This window comes from Callospermophilus lateralis, chromosome 2 (genome assembly GCF_048772815.1).
Source record: "Callospermophilus lateralis isolate mCalLat2 chromosome 2, mCalLat2.hap1, whole genome shotgun sequence".
NCBI lineage: Eukaryota > Metazoa > Chordata > Mammalia > Rodentia > Sciuridae > Callospermophilus > Callospermophilus lateralis.
The window spans coordinates 67142035-67152527 of NC_135306.1; the positions used below are offsets into that span (position 1 = coordinate 67142035).

Below are 10493 nucleotides of genomic sequence, written 5' to 3' on the forward strand. Positions count from 1 at the left end.
CCCGGGGACAAGACGTTTATGCCAGCTCTCTGACCACTGATTCTCTTAATTGGATGCTCCTCCTGAGTGGATTCCCCACAGGATGCACCCAGCTAGCCTTACACACGCCACAGTCTTTTTTGCTAGTGTGTTAAAGGGAAGTCACTAAATCTCACGTGGCTAAGTGCTGTCCTCTGGGGAGAAGAGGCTGTGAATTAATAATTCCTTATATTTCTCTGCAAAGCACACCTGCACATTCTTGAAATTGATGGACCCTGACTGTTAAAGGACAGCCCAAAACAGTTGCGTCAGGAAATCTCTTTTGATTCTCAGCCTTATTCCCAGCTCTCTCTCTAGGTAACAGCGAGCAGACTCCCTTCTGGACCTTGGTTTCTTCATTTGTAAAATAGGGCATTTAGACACTGGATGTTCTTTAAAATGCCTCTGGGCCAATTGTCTAAGATTCTGTGAAAAGGATAATTATCCCAATTATTCCCATTGTAATAAGAGCTGGGAGAACAGAAGCAGAGGGGATCACTGCATTTTATTTATTTGGTTTTTTTTTTTAATATTTATTTTTTTAGGTGTAGATGGACACAACACAATGCCTTTATTTTTATGTGGTGCTGAGGATCAAACCCAGGTCGTGCTAGGCAAGGGATCTACCGCTGAGCCACAATCCCAGCCCCCTTTTATTTTTAATATCATTTTTATTATTATTATTTATTTGGTGATGGGGATTGAACTCAAGGCCTCATGCATGCTAAGCAGACACTTTACCACTGAGCTATCTCCCCAGCCTGCATTTTAAAAGTGTCTTTCACCCCCCAGAATTCCTAGTCTTCACCTCTGCTTGATCCTCCTCTACATTTGGTCAGTAAACATTTATTCATAGGCCCTCCAAAGGAAACAAACCCAATCAATAAAATATGGCAGAACTTGAACTTTTAGTAGATTTGTATTTGAAATTGTTATTTTGGATTTATTTTTTTAAATTAATATACAAGTCTCACATCATCGAATTTACTTTTAAAGCGCACAGTTCTGTCAGGTGAGGTGGCACTTGCCCCACAAGTTCAAGGCCAAACTGTGCAAGTTAGGAAGCCCTTGCCTCAAAATAAAAAAGGGCTAGGGACCTAGTTTAGTGATAGAGTGCCCCTGTGTGTAATCCCCAGATTGTGGGGGGCGGGGTGTGTGAACAAATCAGTGATTTTTAGATGTATTCATAAATATATTTATGAATACATCTAAAAATGTCACTGTTAATGGTGATGGTTTCTAATAATTTCATTATCCCAGTAAAAACTCCATATCCATTAGAGGTTTTTTATAAGAAAGTCATGGTGGCAAGGTTTGTGTGTGTGTGAGAGAGAGTGTGTAAGGAAATCATGTGCACACATGAAGAAAAGTGAGTCTCCTCAGAGAAGAGGTAAGCTTTGGGACAGTTGGAGCCACCACTGCAGGAAGCCCTCAGAGACTCCAGATTTACTAATGGAAACTATGTTCCCTCACCCTCGCCCAAGGTCTTACTGCCACTAAGGATATTTTTTAAACGTAGATCATTTATTAATATTTCAAAACTTAGATCTGTGAATAACAATGTGGACGGACTCACCTATAGCTGATGGTTCTGTGGTTTCCTTTGAGACTCCCTTGTTTGGAGAAAACTAAAACAGAAAAAGCAGAAGGGAGTGGCCCACATGTCCTGCTCTGTTTCTTTCTGTATCCCAAAGCTCCTAATTCAGAGTGCATTAGTTGGTTTGCCACTAAGTCACAGCATTACAAAGCTTAGGAAGTGAATGGAAAATAATCCAGTTGCTGACTTCATCAGAAAACAAGTCAAAGAATTATTATCTAAATATAGAAAGAAAAAGTGGCCTAATTTATTGCAATCTACAGTATGATAACCCCAAGCTCATAGCTGCTGGATACAACTGTTTGAAATGTAGAAACACATAGATTCATTTGCTTTAGTTATTTTAAAAAGTAAGTTAGGATTCAGGTTGCATTTGGCTGGCACCCACTGTGAATAAATTTTCAGTGTTGCTGTTGGACACAGCCTTCATTCAGGAAATTCGTGCTAAGAGTAATCTTTATTCATAATTATAGTCATTATATTATTGTGGCTATAAAATATTTATAGAGAATTCAAAAGGTGTGTGACATTCTACTAGGATTCTGAGTAGAGGGATTAGGTTTACAAACTTGTACCTGAAGACTTATTTTATTTAGAATATTTACTTATTTACCAAATATTTATTGAGGGCTTACTCTGCCTAAAGTGTTAGGTTAGGTTTTATAAAGGAAACAAAATGATAATCCCAAGAAATTACTGGTTCTTTAGGGAAATAATGTGTGTGTGTGTAATATAACAGTTTGACTTTAGGGAGATAATATATATGTGTATAAATCACACATCTTTAACACTAACAGAGTTTGGTTTGAAAGAGATATGAAATGTTGCAATTAAAACAAAAATCTAATTTTAATAATTGCTAACACTTATTGAGAACTTACTTTTTGTGGTACCAGGGATTGAACCTCCCAGGATGTCTAACCACTGAACCACATCCCCAGCCCTTTTTATTATTTGTTTAATTTTGAAACAGGGTTTTGCTAAGTTGCTTAGGGCTTTGCTAAGTCACTGAGGCTGGCTTTGAACTCGTGATCCTCCTGATTCACTGAGCACCTTGGCACATGGCGTTATACCAAGAGCATCCCCTGAGCCAATTTCTCCTGTGAGGTACTCGTGGATTAGAATCTACAGTTTGTAGTAAAGAAGACCAGAGCTCCAAATTTCTAAGTGGTAAAAAGGATTGGAATCTAGGTTTCTGGAGAGCATAGTCAGGACTCATGAGGAGGATCAAATTCAGGATAGTGTGTGTATTAGGTAGCTGCTGTTGTTTGGGGTTTTTGTTTTAATTATGTCAGTCAGTGATGATAACTTTTACGGAGTCATTGTCACTAAAGCTTTCCCTTAGCAAAGAAACCTTGACCCAGTTGATCTTTTGGCCTTGACCCTTAACCTAGTAGTTTTCACACAACCCAGCCATCTTTTGAGACTCAGAGCCTTTTCATCAAACAAACTTTTAATGACAGATAAAAACAAAGATTCTCTGAGTGAAGTTGAAGGTGGCTGGGGGAAGGGGCAGTCTTCCCTGGGAGATGGGGTCCTCCAGAGAAGGAAAGCAGGCTGCCCCACATTCAACTGAGGATTATCCCAGCTGAAACCTAGTAAGGCACTCGGATGTCAATAAAACCTGTCTTGTCACTAAATGCGAGTTAACTCCCCCAGCCCTCTGCCTTATGGCAAGACTGCATCTGGTTCAGCAGATTTATGGGCCTGGGCCTCAATGGAGTTCTAGAATTAGTCATGTCTAATGCTCCTTGATGTATTTAGTGTAGCTCCTTTAAATCATGAATTGTTTTAGAATGTTAAAAGATGGCATGGATGGGGCTGGGTTGTGGCTCTGTGGTAGGGTGCTTGCCTGGCACCACATATAAATAAACAAAAATTCTCAGCACCACATATAAATAAACAAAAATAAAAGTCCATCAACAACTTAAAAAAAAAAATAGATGGCATACTTAACTGGTGGTCCTCAAAACCTTGTCAGGAAGCCTTGTAGGAAAGGTCAAAGGTTGAGCCGGCCGGTCTGGAGAAACCCAGTGAGAGGAACAATGGCTCCCTGCTCCTAAGATCTGGTTAGGTGGCAGCCTTCTCTTGAGTGCTGCATTCAAAGGAGATCCGGTATGTATAACATAGTACTGAATTTGAACAAAGAAGGGCCAGTCGTCTTTTCTCTTCCAGCCACGGATTGTAGTCTGACAAAGCACACTGAGAGAAGGGGAAGAGAAAGAGGGGGCAAAAACTCAGAGCGAAGGACAATGACTTGAGTTCTGGGAAACCCTATATGAAATTCTGCCTTGACCCTTAGAGCCAAGGCAATTATGTAAAGGATTTGTACAAGGTTTTATTGTCTACTGTCACCCCTATATTTCTCTAGGAAACACACAGAATTTGAAAGAGCTATTATTGTCTAAATAAATAAGTTCACTCAGTTCCTTTCACTTGCTGCCTCAGGTCATTCAAAAGGTCATTCACTTATCTAACACTTGCATGTATTCAATGTTTATTCAAAGTTTGTGTACTTTAGGAGAACTTATTTCTACATGCTGTTTGTCTTTTATGAATCTAAGGGACTTCTGTCTATTTAACTCTCAGTGTGTTGGCCACCTAATTTGCATTATTTTTATTGTGATTCTTATTATTTTGAAAAATTAGAAGTAATCCTAATGTCCTACAATAGGGAATGTTCCAGATGACATGACAGCAATAGGGTAGAATGCTATGCAGCCAATATAGATGCTAAGTTTCTTTTTTTTAACTTTGCACAAGGTATCACTAAGTTGATGAGACTAGCTTTGAACTTACAATCTTCCCACATTAGCACCAAGCTGTGGTAAACCTTTGACATATAACCCTCACTATGCTAAAGGAGGCTTTTTTTTTTTTTTTTGGTGGGGGTGTACTAAGGATTCAGTTCAGAGGCACTCAACTACTGAGTAACATCCCCAGCCTTTTTTGTATTCTATTCAGAGACAGGGTCTCAATGAATTGCTTAGCACCTCCCTTTTGCTGAGACTGGCTTGGAACTTGTGATCCTCCTGCTTCAGCCTCCAGAGCTACTGGGATTACAGGCATGTGCCACCTGCTCCCTGTAAGGAGGCTCTTTTTTGTCCTCTCATTTCACAGATATGGAACTTAAAGCACAGAGAGGCTAAGTTATCTGCCCAAGGAGGCAAATCTAGTAAGAAAGAAAATCAGAATATGAATTCAGAGCTATCCATATCTGTACACATGCCATCACTAATAAGCCATGCTTATTTCCTCTGGTCATAGTTATTGAAATAAATTTTCAACCTATCCATGCTTTTGCAAGTTGAAAACTATCATTCCATGTAAGTAGTTTAGAATCTCCCCACAGTCATAGAATAAATAAACTAAACTGGAAGTCAGGATCCTGGAATCCTTTATGGAAGAGATGATTATGACACTGGTAACTACTCCATCTTCCTTCCTCCTGCTCTCACCCCACTCCTCTCCAGTCAACCTGCCCTCATTGTGCTATTTAAAACTAGTGGTCTAGCCCTTCCCATACTTCCATCTTCCTTCTCCTCTTCTTTCCTATAACACTTATCACCATCCATATCCTCATTTATTCAGTTAGTTTGCTTATATGTGTCTCCCTAGGTCACAAAGTCAAGCTCCACAAAGGACAGGGATTTGGGGTCTCTTTCACTCACTGATGGTCCCTACCACTTACAACAGTGCTTGGTACATAATACATGTGCAACAAAAAATATTTGTTGAATAATCCCTGAAATAACCACGAGGTGCCTAAAGTATTTTGATATCAGAGTAACTCTACTGAAGAGTGAATTATTGATTTATTATCTAGCCATACCTCCTTAAAATTGATAATGAAGGTATCTAAAGATTTTTATCTGAATCGATGTTTCTGGAGAGAATTGTTTTCTTTTAATGAACATTTTACTTGTGATTTGATGTTTGTTTTTTTTTAATTCAGAGGGGATATATTAAAAATGTTTAACAACAACAAAAACTCTGGAAATAGAAGATTCTTTTAACTTAGAAACACACCAAGCCTACCTTAGAAATCAGGTAGGCTTGGTGTGTTTTCATGGCCCACATAATGGCCTGTCTCTCTGTACAGTGATCCTATAAAACCTGAGCAAATATTTACCTTTGACATCAGAAGAAGTCAGTTAAACAAATGAAATTTCACAATGAATGAAATGAAAGACTTCCTTATTTATTTATTCTGGATAGTATATTAATTTTTGTATGGTTTTATTCACCCAGACATAGAGGTATTGTTTGATAGAAGGTCAGCATTCATTCAACTTTTGCCCAGCTCTACCTACAACTATTAACTATAACATTGGTCATTTCAGAGTACCAATATACTAGTTGACAGTGTAGTCAATGAAGGTCTCGTTGACACTGAATTTCTTCTTCTACCCACTGATCAAATCAACTATATTATAATAGCTAATCATTAATAAGTACCAAAAAAGCATTAATAAATATCTATTAAGACCTGGGCACCATATCTATATTATCTCAAATATGTCCACTACCTCCACAGGGCAAGTACTATAGTCACGGAGTCCAGTGAAGTTAAGCAATATTCTTATATCACACAGTCAGAGCTGAGACTCAAACTCTCTGATTCCTCAATCGGGGCCAATTTCAAGGTCCACTCTCTGGCCCTAATCATCCATCAAAACAGTTGCGTTATTAGGTTATACTGAAAGAAATTGTGGCAACCAAAAATTCTGTACTTATACTACAAAATTATCTGTTGTTTATCTGACATTTGAACATAACTAGATGTAATTTTATTTGCTACACCTGGCTACACTGTGAAGGGATCTTGGAGACTGCTGGGTTCAGTGGTTCTTAGCCAGTTGTGCTTGGTGAAATTGATCAGGATGGAATTTTCAAAATATACACACAGGCTATCTCTCTGCTGCCTGAGGATTCAGAGTCTGCCAGGCCTGTGAATTTTGAAGTTTCACTTATTTATTCACAAAATATGTGTAGATTTACTGATTACTTACCTCATGCCAAGCATCTTTTCTAGGCCTTGGAAGCACAGTAAGAAACACAACACAACAAAAATTCTACGTCTGGAGATCTTCCCAGGTGATTTCAAAATTCATCCCAGCTAAGAAACAATGGACTAAGCCTCTCATTTTTAGATTAGGGAAATTGAGGTCCAGAATGGTGCTATGCTGGTTAACAATCACCGAGGGACTAATGTCAAGTCTCCAAGTCTGTTTTTTTTTTTAAGTTTCCAACACTTATCTAACATCTTAATTTATTTTTTTTTTAAAGAAAACTATATGCTGACTCTAAATCCTCAATGTTCCACAATACGCCCCTTTTAATAATCATTATGTAAGCCCCCGGGGGGGGGGGGGGGGGGACTGGCTGAACTTGAACTTCTGGCTGGGCCTCCTGCGCTGCCGGGATCTGATTGAGGGAGTAGAAGAGGGGTGCACAGGAGCAGGTCCCCCCTCCCCCGCTGGAGGCACCGAGGGGGGGTGGGGCTCAGCGAATAGCTTTCTTGCTGGCCGCTTGTGGAGTGAGTAGACCCCGAGGGTCTGGGAGAGGGCTGGTCCCCACCCCTGAGTCTCTGGAGTCCCTGCTGCCTGCCCTGACAAAGGCCTGAGGCTTTCCCTGCCTCCTTCTCACCTCCTTCTCACCGCCCTGTGGGGGTTTGGATTCAGGATTTGTTCCTAGTGTCCAAGACTTTGACCAGAAACTAACAGAGGCAGATGCTTACCTACAAATCTTGATAGAACAACTAAACCTTTTTAATGACAACCTTCAAAACTGTAAAGATGATGAACAGAGAGAGAAAATTGAAACTCTCAAAGAAACAACAAATAGCATGGTAGAATCTATTAAACACTGCATTGTGTTGATGCAGATCCGCTAAAAATACTATTAATCCTGTAGATGAAATATGTCAACCTAGTCCCTGGGAACCTGTAATCAGTACAATGCCTTCCCAGACTGTCTTACCTCCAGAACCAGCTCAGTTGTGTAAGTCAGAGCAGCGTCCATCTTCCTTACCCGTTGGACCTGTGTTAGCTACCTTGGGACATCATCAGACTCCAACACCAAATAGTACAGGCCGTGGGCATTCACCACCTCCTAGCAGTCTAACTTCTCCAAGTCATGTCAACTTGTCTCCAAATACAGTCCCAGAGTTTTCTTACTCTAGCAGTGAAGATGAATTCTATGATGTTGATGAATTCCATCAAAGTGGCTCATCCCCAAAGCACTTAATAGATTCTTCTGGTTCTGCCTCAGTCTTGACACACAGCAGTTCAGGAAATAGCCTAAAGTGCCCAGTTACCACAGAATCACTGAATTCTTCCATGTCCAATGGTACAAGTGATGCTGACCTTTTTGATTCACCTGACGATAGAGACGATGATGGGGAGGCAGGGTCAGTGGAGGAGGACAAGAGTGTTATCATGCACTTCTTGTCACAGGTTAGGCTCGGAATGGATCTTACTAAGATTTATTTATTTATTTAAATTTATTTTTATTTTTTTTTTTTTAGAGAGAATTTTTTTTTTAATATTTATTTTTTAGTTTTCAGTGGACACAACATCTTTGTTTGTATATGGTGCTGAGGATCGAACCCGGGGCACATGCATGCCAGGCAAGCACGCTACCACTTGAGCCACATCCCCAGCCCTAAATTTATTCTTGAAAGAAGATCTCTTTTAGAAATGTATGCAGACTTTTTTGCATATCCAGACCTGTTTGTGAGCATTAGTGACCAGAAAGATCCCAGGGATCGAACGGTTCAGGTTGTGAAATGTTACCTCTTGGCCTTTCATGCAGGAAGGAAAGGATCGGTTGCCAAAAAGCCATATAACCTCATTTTGGGTGAGATCTTTCAGTATCACTGACATTGAATGTCTCTTCAAATGGCACTGAAGAGAACAAACACAGAGCTAGTTTCAGAAGGACCAGTTCCCTGGGTTTCCAAAAAACAGTGTAATATTCATGGCTGAGCAGGTTTCCCATCATCCACCCATTTCAGCCTTTTATGCTGAATGTTTTAACAAGAAAATCCAATTCAATGCTCATATCTGGACTAAATCAAAATTCCTTGGGATGTCCATTGGAGTGCACAACATCGGGCAAGGCTGTGTCTCATGTCTAGATTATGATGAGCATTACATTCTTATATTCCCCAATGGTTATGGAAGGTCTATCCTCACAGTGCCCTGGGTGGAACTAGGAGGAGAATGCAATATTAATTGTTCCAAAACTAGTTATAGTGCAAATATCGTCTTCCACACTAAACCTTTCTATGGAGGCAAGAAACACAGAATTACTGCTGAGATTTTTTTCTCCAAATGACAAGAAGTCTTTTTGCTCAATTGAAGGGGAATGGAATGGTATAATGTATGCAAAATATGCAAAGGGAAAATACGATCTTTGTAGATACCAAGAAGTTGCCTATAATCAAGAAGAAAGTGAGGAAGTTGGAAGATCAGAATGAATATGAGTCCCGCTGCCTTTGGAAGGATGTCACTTTCAATTAAAAAATCAGAGACATTGATTCAGTAACTGAAGCAAAGCACAGACTTGAAAAAAGACAAAGAGCAAAAGCCCGAGAAAGGAAGGAGAAGGAAATTCAGTGGGAGACAAGGTTATTCCATGAAGATGGAGAGTGCTGGGTTTATGATGAACCATTACTGAAACGTCTTGGTGCTGTGAAGCATTAGGCTGGGAAACAAAAGTTTACACCCGATGACCAGGGTAAGTTGTCCAAATTAAGCAACAATCTTCTTTGGGAGAACCTATTACTCCCTTCTAATTGCAGTGGTTCCTATCTCAGGGATACTGGACTTTCTGACACAGATGAACAAAAATCTGGAAAAGCTTCCCTTTCTCTATGGCAGTTAAGATTTTGACTTCAGTCCTAAGAAAACAAGATGTCTGCTCCTGTTCCAGACCTCATGCTTTGAAAAGTTTCACACTCTGCCCTCTTGTTCTGCTGTTAAGACACGACATACAGACTCTTATTTCTTTCTTCATGTAATCTGTTAGGTTCTATATATAGAAAAATATACACACAAAAATATACCTGGTGGCAGATTTTTCATAAATCTTCCATCTATTGTAAATATTGGTTCCTCAGAGTTGTTTTAGAATATAAGTGCAATGTATTAAAATCAAGTGTTAGGAAATTTCATGGTTTCACTTATGATAACTTTTATTTTGGAAATGAACTATTATTAAATTATATCTAAACCTGGGAAGAAATAATCATTACCGTAAAATCATGATCTGTGGTTTGCAAATTATGGACATAGGAGCTATGTTATTCTAATACTATTTAACTTAAAATGCTGAGATTACAGATGTTGACAGCAGCAATAGTGCATTCTAGCCTCAAATGACAGTGGCAGTTGTCATTGTCACTTCCCTCTTACAAGATCATCACAATTTATGTTGTAGGTATGCAACATTCTTCAAATGTATGGACTTATTCATTCTCCCCATAACTCTGTGAATGGTACAGGAAGGATGTTATTCTAACTGTCCCTTTGCCATCAAAGCAACTTGTAAGTGGAAAAAACAGGGCTCGAATCCAGATTACTTTATCTCTCAACTTGGAATAAATCTGAGGGTAAATGAAAATTTTGTTTTGTTTCTTTTTTCCTTCTTATAAGCACGAATGAACAACAAACTGTTGGACACAAAGGTGGAAAAAATCTGCTGTCAAAATCCAGTTTCCAGGGTGGGATTGTGGCTCAGTGGTAGAGCGCTCGCCTAGCATGCACAAAGCACTGAGTTTGATCCTCAGCATCTAATAAATGTAAAATAAAGATATTGTGTCCATCTAAAACTAAAAAATAATTTAAAAAAATATACTTTCCATATCCATGGG

At 39.3% G+C, this 10493-nt stretch overlaps 1 pseudogene; it reads left to right on the forward strand.

Annotated features, from left to right (window-relative positions):
• The first annotated feature begins 7448 nt into the window (after nt 1-7448).
• Nucleotides 7449-9324, forward strand: LOC143390957 (oxysterol-binding protein-related protein 9-like; annotated as a pseudogene).
• The last annotated feature ends 1169 nt before the right edge of the window (nt 9325-10493 follow it).